This window comes from Arvicanthis niloticus, chromosome 2 (genome assembly GCF_011762505.2).
Source record: "Arvicanthis niloticus isolate mArvNil1 chromosome 2, mArvNil1.pat.X, whole genome shotgun sequence".
Lineage (NCBI taxonomy): Eukaryota > Metazoa > Chordata > Mammalia > Rodentia > Muridae > Arvicanthis > Arvicanthis niloticus.
This window is the reverse complement of record NC_047659.1, coordinates 35996861-36014308: the sequence shown is the minus strand read 5'-3', so window position 1 is coordinate 36014308 and position 17448 is coordinate 35996861. Positions and strand designations below refer to the sequence as shown.

Here is a 17448-nt window from a genome sequence, read left to right as displayed (position 1 = left end):
TGGCACTGACTCACTTTTTCACCAGCCTTCTCGCCATCAAGGGGGCTGTTCCATGGTCAACTAGATGCCCCTTAGGAGCTGCAGTTTGCCATGGACCTCATCTAAGGACCCCTTCCAGCTTCACACAGGGATGTCCAAGCTGCTAATCAAGGGACTCTCACTCTTTTTCTGTCAAGCCCTGCTAACTGAGGTTGAAGTCTGACATTAATGGAAAGCCATGAGCTCGGGGCAAAATGGATGACTCCCTTTACCAGCAGGGTTTCTCCTTCTCTGACCTTCTCTGGAGAGCCTGAAACCCCTAGACCCTGCTGAATGTCTCATAGTCTTGCTGAAATTATAGGCTCCGCTTTCTTTCTCCTGATAAGAGCCCATTCAGCAATCACCTGGGATTCTTCAAATGCCTCGCCCTACTAATGAGGCATCTCAGTACCTTACCTTTTAGTCAATAACATGTACCCACCCTAGAAATCCCCTCTACCTTCCCCAAAACGTCCCTTGATTTACCCCGAATAAAGTTGATCCCTATCTCTGAAGCTGGTCCTTTCAGTTCATACTCACTGTCCGTCCGGAACTCTGTTCATCGACTCTGCCCCGTTTGTCCTTTTGGGCCAGTAGCCAGTGACCCCAGAGAGAAGGGAGACCTACATTTTTCCACACGGTCAGCCCTCTATAGACTCTTCTGTGCCTTCGCCATCACCAGTCTCTCTCAGTAAACGGGGTATTCCTTAGAGCTTGGAGCCGAGTGTTTATTTCCCTCTATGTCTCCCTCATCACTAGCCCAGAGCTCACACAGCTAACATTCAGAAAACCCACATGAAACAAATGTTTATGGAAGCTCATGAAGCCACTGAGTGAAAGACAGACTCAAGGAACTCAGAGTGCCTCTGTGGCCATTGGGAAAAATAAACATCATCACCAGAGAGCCACCTCCACAGTGTCCTCTTGTGATGAAAGAGATCCTGACTGGTACAGTCTAATGAGTCCAGGAAAGCTGGAGCAGAGAGAGAGGGACCTTTGAGCACCTCATATAAAAGACACGGTGACTAAGAATCTCCAGGGTAAAAGAAAAAAAAAATGGGATGTCACCCATGGAAATAAAGATTTAAAAACACAAATAAAAGTGTGATTCTCTTAAGCAATCTGCTACAAGTTTCTTCCCTGCTTCGGAGCAAATTCATGGGACATTTTATTTTTCACCTTCCGTCTATGGCAGGAAATCTGAGGGCCACTGATACTAACTGATCATCACAGCCTTCAGAGGACAAGTAAGGCTCTGCTTTCCCTTCTTCAACAGTAAATTGCTTAGTAAGACACCAGAAACTCCAAGAAAAAGAAACAGGGGCGAGAGAGATGACTCGGCAGTTAAGAATGCTTGCTGATTTCCTTAAGACAGGAGTTCAAAGTTCTAGCTCCCATTTCAGGCATATCAGGGGAGTCTGTAACTCCAGCTCCAGGATATCCAATGCCCTCTGTTGGTCTCTTTGGGTACCCATATGATATTATGTATGTGTGTATGTGTATGTATGTTATGTATGCGTGTGCACATGCACAGGCGTGTGCAATGCATACAAATGCACATAAACACGTGTTTTTTCTAAATCTTACAACCAGAGAGTGTATTGTAAAACCTAAAGACAGTGAATATCAACCCTCAGGAATTGGTTTCCTGGATTTGACACTCATATCATTTCCTGTCAGAATCTTCTGACAGCTGAGGCTCAAGCAGCCATCTGAGGCACCTTTCAGCTTGTTGTTCCTGCAGTGTGGCTCCCACTTCTCCATGCTTGCTCACTTACGTTGTCTTGGTTCATCTTCATCGCTTTCAATAGAAGTGGCCACAGGACCAAGAACAAACAAGCGTAAGGCACTAGACTGGGAACAACACATGCTACAGGAAATGGACATCAACTCAGCGGCTGGCAAGACGCGTCTACAGAAGCTATAGATGGCTCAGCTGGCTCCCAAGGCCATGGCCAGGATGTTTAAACACAAATGCAAAGTGAACAGGCTCAACATCCACAAACCCAAATCTTCGGTAACAGTTCGGTTTAGAAGTCCCTGCATTTCAACAGCACTGTCTTCCTAGTCAGAGATGTTAAATGTTTTTTTAAAATGACATCTGAGAGACCAACAATGGCCAGAGAGGGCAAACTGTGTGACCTCTAGGACCGGTTTGATGTGACATTCACAGCTTTTCTCCAGCATGTTCTGGGAGACAGCACTTTATAAACAGCACCTGTATTCTCCCAAAGGGAGGGGAAGGGAGAAAATATATATATATATATATATATATATATATATATATATATGCACACACACACACAGTAGATGATTTATTGTCATTTCTATATAGAGGTCAGACTAGTAACTTGCAAAGACATAGCACTGCCAAGACAAGGCCTTGGAACTTGAACCCAGGTCTGCCTGCCTGGACGATACAAAGCCTGTGTAACAATTTCTATTAAAGCAGTAAAAGAAAGGTAGGGACAGAATACAACAGTTCATATTCACCTAATACAGACTATACCTATGCAAATTTCATAGCCACCTTTAAAAAAAATCCTCTCGTTCCAAGCAACTCTTTGCATGCACACACTCAAATGTATACGTGAATGCATAAATATGCATTCAAGTCTCAGAGTATATACATCTGGCTCTAATAGAAAGTGTGTGTGTATGTGTGTACATATATACACACACACACATATATATACATATATATATGTATATACATATATGTATATATATGCAAAATGTTTTCAAGAAAAGAAATTCCTATTGTATTTTTAGTAAAGAGCTTGGGGTTGACAGTCATTTTCTAATTGGCACAAAGAGAGCTTCCCAGCATACAAGTGTTTTATCCAGAGTCCTCGAGAAACACTGTCCTGCCCAAAGCAGCAGTGTCCCTAGAGCTTGTTGTACTATCAAACACCACCCTCCAGTATTATGGTGGAGTCATAACTAGGGCACGATGACCTCATCTGCAGCCTTCTGCACCTTCTTCGTAAAGAGAATATGCAGCCAAGTGTGGCAGTCTCATTTGCTGGTCCCTCAGCCAGGCTCTGCCCCCACATGTCCTGTACATGACAGGATTCTGGTGTACAAGGTACATGTTTCTGCTACACTGTACAGACTCTCTACTCCATCTGGTACACACCCAAGTAAACATCAATCTATTTCGATGACAGAAAAAAATAACAGTGGTGTCATCTAGAGACAGTTTGTTTGTGAGTGGCTGGCTTCCATGAGCAGAGAAGCGATTTCAAGCCAGCCAACGTGAAGGCTCCCTCTTCAGTACCGACCTGATCATTTGGCTGCTTTAAGGAACACCACTGTGACTTTCTCCTATGCACAGCTCCAAACACCAGGCAACTGCCAGCTTGACTGCACTGCAGGTCTGCTCTCATTGCTGAGTGAGCAAAGATGGATCACTGTGGCGTTATACAGTCACCACCACCTTCTGGAGCACTGGCCTCTCATGTCCGAGAACATATGGGGACTGTCATACATTCCAAGGCAGGACATCACTAGGCACTTCTGCCTTACCCACATTTCCCCCTTTCTGCTGAGCCTCTTCACTCCAATCACCAGTTCCAAAAGATAGCTTCCTTCACCAGGCGGTTACCTTCTTCCCCCCCCCCCCCCCCCCCCCCCGCATATTATTCACTTCCCACAAGTCACGGGCAAAGCCAGAGGCTGTGAGTGACCCCAGGAGCTGGGGTAGAGCTGGCTACACTACGATGCTTTTGTTCCCTAGTCACAGGAACAAAGCCTTGCAGGTGGCAGAGCCACACAGGGAGATGACACACCCTTGCCAGAAGTCAATAGATCTAAGGATGGAATCCCACTGGAGGGCTGGCTGAGGATGGAGGCTCTGGAAGACCAGACCGAGCCTGTGGGGATTCTGTAGGCCATCGAGCCAAAGGAAAGGGAGATGGAGGTGAGCTCCATACAGTAGGGTTCCCAAGGAAGTTGCAGCACCATATCTACCCATCAGTCTCTAAGCTAAATTTGGCTGGCCCTGTGGCACAGTCAGCTCAGGCTGCTATAACAGAACCAAACACTGAGTAGCTCAAACAACTTATTTTACATAACTTGGAGAATAGAAACTCTAAGATAGGGAACTGACTAGAAACTGTTGGTCTTCTCATGGTGTCTGCATATAGCTGTGGCGTGGCCAGCTTCAGTCTCTTTCCCTACATATATAAGAACACATAATACTGCCACAGGCACCCTGCTCTCTCCAGCCTATCTGTACTTCATTTCCTCCCCAATGCCCGTTTCCTAATGGCAGGTCATCACAGCTTACTATTTCAGCATGAGAATTTAAGAAAACACATTCGAGACCACACCTGTAAGAAGGGTACCAGATCCCCAGATCCCCGAGGAGAAAACACCTAGAGCCTGCCCCAGCACACCGTGCTGTGAGGCCCAAGTCTGGCCTGCCTGTGACTACAGCAACTGCAGACAGACAGCACCAGTGAGGCCTTTCCCCTCTCAGGTAGGAGGACCACTCCACCCAGACCAGGGCTTTTGGTGGGAAATTTATCCTCCAGGCTTTTTTCAAGGTGATGCATCTGCCTGCACTCAGCACCTGTGATCGGCAAGGCAGGCTTTCCGATGAAGGAAGTAAAGAGAAAATCCAATTTCCTCAGAGAAGCCGTTCCTAAAGAAAGGATGCCAGGTGTGGCCCAGCCAACTACTCTGGATAAGTACATACTCCCAGCAAGGCTTCCTGGGTGCGGTGCTCACTGTCCTAGACGATGAAGGATATGGGGCTGGATATGTAGCTTGGGGGCAGAGCATCTGCCTAACCTGTTTGAGGTTCTGGCTTCCATGTTCAGCTCAAAAAGAAGAGGAAAGAAGAAAACCCTGATGAGACTGGAGGTACAGGTTACTAGCCGTATTTGCTTGGTGTGCATGACAGGGCCTGAGTTATTGGAGGTGAGGGTAGATCACAAACTGTGTCTGTAGTAAGCTCTGATGACCTGCCATTAGAAAATTGGTTTTGGGGAAATAATTAAACATAGGTGAGCCTAGCCGGGCAGCATGGTGCACACCTTTAACCCCAGCACTTGGGAGGCAGAGGTAGGTGGGTCTTCATAAATTCGAGGTCAGTCTGGTTTTCAGAGTGAGTTCCAGGACAACTATATAGAGAAACCTTGTCTCAAAACACAAACAAACAATAGGTGGGCTTGTGACAGTATTATATGTCCTTATATGACTAAGGAAAGAGACTAGAGCTGGTTTTGCAATTGCCATGTGAAAAAACTATGAGAAGGAAGGCATGCTAGTCTCCACAGTCTATTTCCTTTGGGGAAAAAAAAAAAAAAAAAGTCATTCTGTCACCTTCATTTCCCAGTTCCCAGCTTTGGCTACTCTGCCTTCAACACAGCCAGCCATTCTGACCCCCTACCAACATTCCCATTTCACAACAAATTTGAGGATTCAAGCCAGAGTACCAGCCTTCTCTGTCTGTTCCTACCTCACGCTAACACTCATTAATGTCAGAGACAGATAGAACAGCTCCCTCCAGCCTCTGTGATTTCTAGGTTTCACTGTCAATCAGCAATAATCAAAAAAGATTCCCACCGTCCCCACCCCCACCTATTTTCTTCGAGGCGAAACATTCATTTCTGAGCATGGCTCTGGGCTTGTTCCAGCCGCCATCTGACACAGCCACGGGGTGCAGCTGAACTGCTATACGTGTGCCTGGCTAGAACCTCCAGCTCTCATTGACTGCAGGCAGGAGGCAGGAAACAGGCAGCAAAACCTTGAAAAGCCTAGGGAAATGAGAGTGTGGGCAGAGCAAGGGGACACGGGTGCTGCCAACAGACCCACACTAGAGCTCACCACCTACGAACAGCCCAGCCTGTAGGGGAGGCTGGACCTTAACTGTCAAGTGTGTGGTCTGGATCGATACAGCAAAAAGTTATGTTCAAAGCTTTATGAATGCAAGGGTACACTACTTCTATATTGCTTTTGTGTCCATTGGTATTTTCAACTAATCATATGGAGCTGGAAAACATAGAACACCGAAATCCTCCTCATCCAGACAGTGTCATGCCAGGGTCCCATCAGCAACATAAAGAAAATGACTGGATCCTGTTTTCAGGGCTCCCAGGTGGGGCGGGATGGGGGTGGGGAGAAATGACACAGACACAACCAAAGACAGGACTCCAGTCCTCCGAGGAACTCATGCACTGTGAGAGAGGTGACATCGGGTCCTGGCAGAAGGAAACATGGCTCGTAGTGTTTGGTGCAGTCAAAGGCTACTCCTCCCAGAGTGGGAAGGAAAGACTAAAGGAAAGCTGCATGGAGTGAGATCAAAGTTGTACCTGAGTTCTCTCTGAGAAATTCTGACCTAGAGCATGAGAATGAGCAGAGCGGGGGGGACACGATTTGGTAAGGGCTGGTTTAATGCAGCAAAGATGATCAACCAAAGACCAATCAAGGAAGAAATAGTTCTTTCAATAAACAGTTCAGAGGCAAGTGGTGTCCACATGTGAAATAATTTGCCACACTTCGCAACCGTACATAGGTTAATCCAAAATGGACTGCAGATCTAAATATTAGGGTGTGGAAATGACAGAGAGATAGATAGATCCCTCTCTAGGGAGAAAGAGAGCAGAAAGCTAGATTAGGTCACAATGGCATCACAAGGGTTGAGGCACATGAGCTGGACAATATAAAACATGTTCTGTTTGAAACAAAACTGTCACGGCAGTGAAAAACAAGTCAGAGAATGGAAGAATGTTTGAAAATCATATATGATAACTAATTTATGTTCGGGAATATTTAAAATGCAATAAAATGTAAGACACGAGTTTATATACACTAGGATGATGAAGTAAAGGATGAACAGGGTTAGAGGCTGTAGGCAAAACAAAAGGCCCACTCCACAGATGGGAACACCAAGTGGTGCCGTTACTATAAAAGGAACTCGGCAATACAGTAACAATAAGCAATAAGCGTAACACAGAGCTACGGTTAAGGCCCACTGGTGCTAATACTCCGTACATAGGCAAGAACAAATAAAAACAAATATGCACGTCAAAGTTAAAATACAAAGATGTTCATGGTGGCAGTATTCAAAACAGCCCAAAGGAAAAACAACCAACTGTCCATAATGGATAAGCAGAATGTGGTAAGTAGACACTGCATGATTTTATTTGTTAACAAAACCAAATGGTGTAGATTCACACCACAAAGCATGCTCCAAAATCACGCACTGCAGACCCCATCTCGTTATGACGCTAACTGTATGAAGTGCCCACAGTAGGTAATCTAGAGACACAGAAAATGAAGTGGAAGTTGCTCGGGGCTTGGGGGCAGGGAAGAAAAGCCGGGGGACAATGTAGAATGATTTAATGAAGTGAAGTTTGTTTGGGTATTTTTAGGTGAGGTAAATCATGGTCTAAAATTAGACCATAAGCAATGGCTGCAGTCTTGTGAAAATGTCTTACAAAGACTGCACTAGAAACTTTAAATAGTAGAATTATGTGGTATGCAATTATGTTTCAATAAACCTGTTTTTTTTTTTTTTTAAATGCAACAGGATGAATTACAATGGAAAAAATGTATCAATTTAACTTTAGAAAATTAGAAACTTCTGTGAGTCATAAAACCCAATAACTTAATTAGGTAGAAAAGTGGACCAAAACGTTTTGTATTACATTCATGACTGACAGCTCTAGCTGCTAGACAGGAATGCTCTTCCACAGCTGGTTATCCAGACCCTCACTTGTCTAGCGTTAGGGAAAGTGGGAGAGTGTGTGACTGCTATTTTGTGCACCATGGAAGAGAGGGAGGAAACCAGGTGTGGTGGTGCATGGTGGCAATCTCACAGACGGGCTGAGGCAAGACTGGGAGTTGGAAGGTCAGCCTGGGCTCCATAGGAGACCCTGACAAAACAAACAATAGAAAAGGCAAGAGTAATGGTTAGGAGGGACAGAGGAATAGACATTACAGACAGCCAGAGACACAGACACACACACACACACACACACACACTTTTTAAGGTCTCAGTATTGCCTGACTGGCCTTAAGCAATCCTCTTGACGCAGCCTCCTAGGTAGCTGACACCACTGATGTGTGTCACTATGCCTGACAATATCATATGCTTTGTGTATGAATAATTCTTTGTCAACTAGTATCTCTAATATTGGAAGTTAATCACACACACACACACACACACTTGCCCTCATTAAAAAGGATTTACATGCAGTAATCGTATATTCTTCATCAGTGGCTGGCAACTTGCTATATATTAGCATTAGTCTGGAAGCTAAAGAAACAAAACTTTAGCCACTCCTCATACGCCTTAAATCCCAGCTCTAGCAGAGGACTTGGTGTGCTGGTCTTCTTTGGATACTCCTGGAGCAATTTGTGGGTGTAACCAAATGACATACATGAGTTACAAACGGAGAAATAGGTGGTCTCAGGCCCTTGAACTCAAAGCGGAGCACACACTAGCTCTGTGTGTGAGCACACATTTGTAGAACAACAGGAAACGTGTGTGTTACAGTCACACCTAGTCTAGGTAAGGGACAGTCTGCCTACTCCTTGGAGAAGGCTAGCACACCACAGCTTCCAGGAGGAAACGAGCACTGTTCTAGTCGCCGTGGCAGAGGGACATGTCCCTGCTGAAGGCTGGACCCTAGTGGTAGTCTGAGGCACTCAAAAGGAAAGCAGGGGTAAAGGAAAAAGGAAAAGTGGCTGTTTCTGCAAGGCGAAGGCGGGGCTGTGTGCCCCCTGCCTTATTCTCCATGTCCAGGAGCAGCCAGCCTCAGAGAGGCACCTCACCATCTCACCACCTCACCATCTCACACTGTGCTCTCTTCTGTGCGTGAACAGAACATTTACCCTCTCCCCACAGCTCCTGCTGCGGCAGTATATGGCAGATGGGTACTACTGACAGGTCGGTAACTCGTACAGATTTCAGGCATGTTCCATGAGTGTGGGATCTCTGCTTGCTTTTCTTCAAAGAACTCTGAGCCAGAAGCTGTTCTAAGAGCCCTCCCAGGTCCAACCATCTCAGAAGGCTCCATGGTCTCCCAGAGCCTCTCCAAGCATCAAAGACAGTGAGCAGTTACAGATGCAACTGGACGCCAGCTGAATGTTTTTCTAAACATGAACTTGATCTGATTCAGCTGTGATAATGCCCCCAACTCTGTACCCTGGAAAGAAAATGGAAATGCCTAAGAAGCCCAGGCTGATGGGGAGTTCAAAAGGGGAGGATTACAGAGAGACCCTTCCACCACTTTAAAGGTCTCAGCAGTCCATGAGTAGCCCATACAGAATGCCTACAAGCACCGTCTATTTAGATATTTTCCAGAAGATGTTAACTTCAAAAAGAATCTCCCTCAGTGAACTCTGAAGCGAGTATAAAATCAATACAACTTTCTGGAAAGTAACCGGTCAGCATGCAACAAGATTCTTCACAAATGCCGGCCATTTCATTGAATAATTGCATTCTAGGAATTGCATCCTTGAGGAGGTATCAGATGTGCATAAAACTTACCAGACAAAAGTATCAGAAGTTCTGGTGATAGGTTACACATCAACACGAATGGCTTACTGTTAAATGGTACGCTTATAGGCAGGGCCTTATGCAGCCCAGGCTAGCCTTGAACTTCTGACTATGCTATCTCTACCTCAGAAGTACTGGGCTTATGGGTATGCATGGATTCTTGGTAAGATGGGAAATGATACATATTGTGATACATATTACACTACAGTTTAAGAAAATTACATTAGGAATTACTAGTGAAAACAGGAAACATTTTACGTCATGCTACAAGGTTTGTCTTATATGCAAACAAAACATGCCCTTACATGCCCTGGGATTATACGCATGTCTCACCATACATGGCTACAATTTCTTTAAATGAAAAACAATATAAATATTTAGTTGGAAGCTAGTTTTAAAATCAATTATAAAATATTGAAACAGCAGACAATAAACCTCAAGTTCCTCAAGAAAACTAGGCCTGCAATATGATCTAAAACAGGAAAAAGGGGAGAGCAGGAAAGTTCTCTGTAGGTCTCAGGTTTATGTGCTGTAGATGAGGGCAGTGGGCATGTGGACCAGTCAATGATGTAGCTGCTATTCAAGCACGAAACAAGGACATGAGTCTGAGTCCCAGTGCCATATTAAAAAGCTAAGCATAGCAGTGTGTACCTGAAGTCCCTATGTTGAGAAAGGAGAATCCTTGGAGCTTGCTGATGACCAAGATGATGGCTGTCTTAGATGAATGGGAAAGCTTTGGGGACAGTGAGAGAATCTGTCTCAAAACAACCAAAGGTGGAAAAGTCAGGTGTGGTGGGGCACGTCTTTACACCCAGCAGTCAGGAGGTGGAGGCAGGTAGATCTCCAAAGTCTGAGACCAGCCTGATCTACCTGGCAAGTTTCAGGGCAGCCAGGAATATCGTGAGGTCCTGCCTCAAAAATAAAATAAGGGGGAAAAGCAATTGGGGAAGACTCCCAGGATCAGTCTCTGACCTCTACACGCACGTATAAATGTATATATGAACACATAAAACAATACACACATACAAGCAAAACATATGAAAGTGCCAGCAGTAGTTCTGACTCATGGGTGGGATTTCCAAGTTAAGCAACACGCTTGCAGAGGAGGGTAGGGAAGCCTTGGCAGACATTAACTCATTGTCCAGGAATCAGACGAAGAAGATGACCTCTGCTTCATAGCTTGCCAGGGTTTTCTCTAAAGAAATAGACAGCAAGTGGGGTTTGTACAACCACCGTAACAACTATGACAGATGTAAGACACAAGTAGAAATAGCCAGTGTTCTCTAGTCTCCCTGCCCTAGCCATTACAAAGGGGTGATATAGGGCAAGGATCCTTAGTCCAAGGTGTTCAGAACCCAGAGTGTTTCAGGTTTTAGAGTATGTGAATGTAACTGCTGACATATGGGAGGAGTGGGACCCACATGAAATGGATTGACGTCCGTGTGTACCTATAGGCACGGTCAGATGGAAATGTATGTCACACTTTCAGTGTGCCTGAATTTTGCCCACAACCAATCACATGAGGTTGGGTGTGATGTCCTATCAATTCTCAAAGCCAAAGATACTGGAGCATTTCAGACTTCCAGATGAAGGCTGTTCAGCCTCTACTGCCCCCTGTCATCATTTTCTGTTGTTTCCATTACAACATTTCTAAGGCTGCTTCTCATCCATGCCTAATCCTAATGGAGCCATGGCGATCTGGGTCAAGCCTGCGGATATGAAAGAGCTAATGACATTACAAGGAAGAAGTCACAGGAAAGGCCGTTTTCTCATCTCTGAAAGACAAAGCAAAGATACAGGAAAGACACTGGCAAATCACAGAAGCTCACAAACAACCACAGAGATAGATACCTTAATGGGTGTCAATCCTTGCTTGTGCTTATAAAATGGATCTACCAGTCAGAGTAATATGGAAAAGAGAAACCCAGAAAATGGAATGTTCTGGCAAGCAGAGGAATAAAATACATACAGACAGAGAAAGGCTGTAGAAGGGTAAATATAAACAACTGAATATGGACTGGGGGCTGCACAGATAGCTTGGTGGTAGAACCCTTGCCTAGCATGAAGGAGGCCCCGTACTTCCAAAAGTACATGATAAAAACAAGAAACTCAATCACATAAAATTTACATTAACACAAAGTTAGTGACATCTCTGTTTGCTTGTTTGTTTGTTTGTTTGAGATTGTCTTGCATCGCAGCCTTGGCTAGCCTGGAACTCCATGTAGCTAAAGCTGGCCTTGAATTTTTGTGCCAGCCCTCCTGCTCATGACTTCCATGTGTGGCAGTTAACAAGCTGGAGCTACCCACGCTGGCTTTAATATTATCCCTGGCCTACAGTTCCCAGGACCTAAGTAGTTATCAATAGCATCAATCCAAACCTTCATGAATAGAAGCTGTGTTGATAAGGTGCTTTATTACAGACACAGCAGTTGACCATGATGGAATAAGAGTCCCAGTCTGACAGTTTCTTTTCTCCCTTTTAAGCTATCTACTCCAGTAAGGACAGAGCGCTGCTCTTTCCAAGAAGAAAGTAGTCCAATGTACTCAGTTCACCACCAAGTGGCTGGCTGGTCATCCTGAGAAACGGTGCCATATCTGGGCTGAGTGTTGGTCTCTGCTGTTGGCAGCAGCTCTAGCCAGGTCAGCCTCAGTAAGTGGACGTGCATGTTGTCAAGCCCATGCATGATTTACCTCTCTGCCTCCATGGCCACTGTGTTCATGGACCCACTGGGAGGGACAGAGATGGCCAGGGAAAGAGGTGTCCAGAGAACAGTCAAACTGTCTGTCGATTACTGGACTCTACTCTGTTGGAGTCACCTTTTGGTAAACATTTTTGTGGGACACAGTATTTTTGCATGCTTTTCCCGCCAAAGAGTTCTATCCAGTTACTTCCTTGTCTTAATTCCTTTCCAAATGCTGGAACAAAATATCGTGACTGAGTCAAGTCAACTCATAAAAGGAGAAGTTTTAAATTTGGGACTCAGTTGTAGAGGTTTATGACCCATACTGGTGAGGAGCCGACAGGCTCTGGAGCAGTACCTGAGAGCCCACATACTTGTTTAACAAGTAGCAAGTAGAGAGAACAAAATGCACTCAAGAGGAAGAGACAGGGGGATCTCTGAGTTTGAGGCAAGCCTGGTCTACAAAGCTAGTTCCAGGATAGCCAGGGCTACACAGAGAAACCCTGTCTCTCACACACAGACACACAGACACACAAACACACAAACAAACACACAGACACATACACAGAGAGAGCAAATGGAAAGAAAGAAAGAAAGAAAGAAAGAAAGAAAGAAAGAAAGAACAAAAGAAAGAACAAAAGAAAGGGAAGGAGGGAAGGAAGGAAAGGAAGAAAGGAAGGAGGGAGGGAAGGAAGGCAGGAAGGCAGGAAGGCAGGAAGGCAGGAAGGCAGGAAGGCAGGAAGGCAGAAACAAAGAAAATATGTAAGTTGAAACCTCAAAGCCCATCCTCTGTGACAAACCTAATATAACAAGGCCACACCTCCTAATCCTTTCCAAACAGTTCCAACAAATGGAGACCAAGCATTCAAATAGAGGAGGCTTTGGAGGCCATTCTCATTCAAACCACCATATTCCTCAAATGTCTTTCTCACCAATTTTCCAGTCATGCTCTTTCTAAGTTCTTGACCATCCAGCCAATCCATTGGCTACAGTCCATCATTCAGTAAAAAACTGCATATCTGGCTATTCCTCCATCCAAGCAAAATAGACAACTACATGTACTCCCTTATGTGATAAGCACCATCACACAGTGATGAGTTTCCACACAAGCAAATAAAACAGGTAAGTGATTTGGGGTGGGGGGAGCTTCTACATTTTTTTGTTTGCTTGTTTTGTTTATAAAAAAAAAAAAAAAAAAAATCCTGCTATGTGTAGCCAGTCTGCTCTCAATTCCAAAGTTTAGTGTCTTTTAAAAGTAATTTCATGAGAGGCCCACACCTGGGCAGGCAGAAGACATGGAGAGGTCTTGCCATGTGGGCCAGCAGGCTGTACTACAATGAGCAAGTACGTGCTGGAGAGATGGGAGAGAGAGAAGTGGAGAGGTTTATGTGCTATGAGGAGAGGAGAAACTGGAGATGCAGTGGGGGTGAGAAACAGCCCGATGTGAGAGGCCTGCACTGCCTGAGGTCATGTGATGTCTAGGCATGTGCTGCCTCCAAGGGCCATGTCTGGTTCCCTGGCCCTAATACAGCAAGGGTCTGTGACAATGCCAGTGCCCCATGTTATCACCTAAGGCCATGTGGACCTCCACAGTCTTGGCTGCTACCTGAAGGGATATTTTTGTCCAAGGTCTTTGCTAAGCTAGCTCTGTCCCTCACCAGCCACTGTCACCAGCAGTGATGTGCACACTGGAGAGCTGGCCCTGGTGGAATGAGTATGAGAAAACTGGAAGGCTTGAATAACTCAGCTATCACCCAGGCTCAGATCAGGGCTTTGAGTTGGTCCATCCCAACATCTACTCATCTGTGAGCTGCTGGAGCACACGAAGAGGCTGGTCCTGCAGATCCAAAGCTGCAGGATCCCCACGACACACTGTAACAACAGGATACCCAAGAGGAGTCTCAGTGAGGATCCAGTGTTGATGGTATAGCAGAAGCCAGGGGACCTCAAACCAGACCAATGATTCATTGCAATGAACATTTGCAAATGAAGCTGTTTGGGCAAAAGAGTGTATCATGTGGCACACTGTGACATGCTGCAGTTTCCACAGAGCGATGGTTTTGTTTGTTGTCTGTTTGTTTGTTGATGTTTTTGTTTTTTAAATTTCTTTTGGGGTGATGTTACAGGGAAGGAGGACAGATATGGATGGACTGGGAAATGAGTGAGATTGGGGTGCATACTTTGAAATTCACAAGGAATCGATAAAAAAAATATGTTAAATAAAAATGCTACTTTGTAAATGTCACAAATCATAACAAAAGTTGGCAAGGTAATTTGAAAGCTGGATCTGAGCAATAGTGAGGGAGCAGAGGTCATAGAGAGAAAGTATGGGCACCAGAAGATGGAATGGCTCGTTATCCTTGGAAACTGCAGATACACTGTATTTACTGTATTGTTAGTAGCAACAGGGCTAGTTTTAAAATAGATGGGTATTTTTAAAGCCACTGCATGTTCACTGCCATATGTCAACCTTTTTTAAAAAATTAAAAAGGGGGGGGGGCAGGTAAGGCATTCTGAATACTTTTCCAATAATATGATTTAAAGAAAAATGCATGTTAGCAACTAAGAAAATATCATTTTAGGTCTTCCGAGTCACTGCCATCTCTACCTTTCATTCAATTTTTTAACTTAAAATTACTAAGATAATAATGCCAAATCATCACTGTGAGACACTGATTTGCTACATGGGTTTGGGCAGTGCACAGAAAACTGCTCTGCTAGCACAGACATGCTTAGTTGAACAAAAGCATCTAAACCGGAAGGCATTTTCTTGAACCCATTAAAAGACTGAACATTCGGGAAGACTGCTACATCTTTCTGTCTATAAGACCAACCACAAGAACTTAAAAATAAATTTCATCTTTATGAGAGTTATGTCTCAAAGCCAAATCTCATATTGGTCAGGGTTTCTCTCTGCCCATATAATGAGAGTCCTCTGGAAACTCTTCAGGTCAGTCACATTGCCCAGGTCCACCTGCCAAGGCTACCGAAAGCCCCATAGAACAGACACTGACTTTGCTATCAGTAATAAACTTATGTCTAAAATGTAGTATTCCCTAGGGGCTCAGGTGATCCCTAGCCCCAAGGCAAAAGCAATAGCATCTCATAGTCTGAGCAACTGAACATGGTTCAGTATGTCAAATCTCTGTGCTTGGCAGCCCCTTTAATTGAGGTTCATAGTAAGATAGAGGCTCAGAATCATCTGTTCTTCATAGGTATGACATGCTTGGCTAAGACATTTTGCTTGCCCTAAAGCATCACTTCTGTGAAGTACACCATGTTAAAGAAGAAGAAGAAAATAACATTTTTCAGTGATACTTGTAAAATTAAGTGCAGGAAGGTACACTTAATTCAGGAGTAGATGTTGGGCCACTGCAGTAGAATTTTTCAGTCAAGGAAAGACTAGGCTCAACTCTGAAAGTTGCACAGCCAAGTAGGGATGATGTACAGCCAAGGTACAGGGTGACGGTTAGTAAAGGAAAAAAAAAATCACAATCAGAAACCAGGAGGGGAATTCTGACTTCACTGAGCTAACAGAATTTTTGCTGCAGTTAGGTCATGTGATGGGGCCATGGGGGGAGGGATGGTGGCAGAGCTGGGGGTGGGGATGAGACTTCCTCGTTAAACTGACCGTTAACAGGTCTCTTGGCTAAATCTGGATTTGTTAAGATGGCCTAGATAGGTCTGGGAGAGGTCTCATGCATCTAAATGAAATTTGGCAAGGCAAAGAGTTTCTGTTGATAAACTCACTAACCTGGGGTGAACAGACAAACAACACAGCTGAGTTAAAAGAGATTGTGTGCAGATCCTAAGGACCGTCATTCCAACCAGGGTAACCTAGCAAGGCAGGCCCTGTGGGAACCACGATTTGCAGGAAGAAAAGACATGAGATATGGCAAAGAGTGTGGCAAGCAAAGGACATTCCAGGAATACTAAATACTGATAAGCAGGTCAAATTCCTTGGCACAGGAAATCACTTCATACCAAAAAAGTTCCCAATTTCCAGCTAATGACTGAACTGTAAACAATGCTGTCCAAAATAAGAAAGTTCTGGAACAATGATTCGGAGACTCAACCAAACTCACATCATCATTTCACACATGCAACGCCTCAGGGTTTCCCCTCTTAATTTTACCCCACATAAAATTCAAACACCGACTACAGGACTCAAAAATAATGCATATGTCATTCCAAGTTAACACAAATATTTAGGAAACCAGAAACTAATTAATTTCATAGCCCCAGGGCACAATTTAGATGAACTTTGAATATGTTCCCATGTAATTGAGAAGAATTTTCATTGGCACATGATCAGTGGGAACCCAAATTATCCTGCCTTTTATAAGCAAATATTTGGCCAATTTAAAAGAATATCAAAGAACTGCTGGGACTCCAGGGACGAGGACAGGAAGGACTTTCCTCACATCTGAATCCCAGCCTCTCATGGTCAACCGCCGTTTGTTTTTGCTCTCAGTATGGGCAAGCACATAAAGCTGGTAATGACGAAAGGAGTCAAGATCCCTATACCAGTGAGCCATGGCCCCTGCCCTGTTACAAGCCTGAGTCTTCAGCAGAAACTAAACTTTATAGCTCTTCCAACGTTGGATGATGTCAGCAAGTAAACACATTGGATACATAAGGCTTGGTGGTGATGAACAGGCAGGCTGTTGTCAGTGATACTGGCCTTTATTTATAACTTTAGGGGCTTCTTGAATCTCTATGAAAGTCTATCCTGGGCAGCTGCTCATCAGTATACTTGGAGGTGGACCGACAGACAGGTGGGTTGAAATACTTGCGTTGTTTTCCCTGGGGGCAGCAGCAGTTCAGAGTACCTACTGTTCTTGCAGAGAACCTGAGTGCAGTTCCCAGCACCCATGTCAGGCAGCTCACAACCACCTATAACTCCAGATCCAAGAGACCCAACAACTTCTTCTGGTCTCTGAGGACACCTGAATTTACATGTGCACATACACACAGATGCACAAACATATATGTAGCTAGAAATAAGTTTTGAACCCCCTTCTTCTAAAAGTTATTTTAATATTGAAAAATATTCTCCTAAAAGATTAGTTCTTCTTTTTTTTTTTAAACTTATTTATTATGTATACAGTATTCTGCCCGCATGCCAGAAGAGGGCATCAGATCCCTGTATAGATGGTTATGAGTCACCATGTGGTTGCTGGGAATTGAACTCAGGACCTCTGGAAGAACAGCCAGTGCTCTTAACCTCTGAGC

At 44.5% G+C, this 17448-nt stretch overlaps 1 protein-coding gene across 8 annotated transcripts in view; it reads right to left on the bottom strand.

Annotated features, from left to right (window-relative positions):
• Tanc1 (tetratricopeptide repeat, ankyrin repeat and coiled-coil containing 1) overlaps positions 1 to 17448 on the bottom strand; it is a 234757-nt gene that overhangs the window by 103175 nt on the left and 114134 nt on the right. The gene's annotated exons all lie outside the window — the stretch shown is intronic.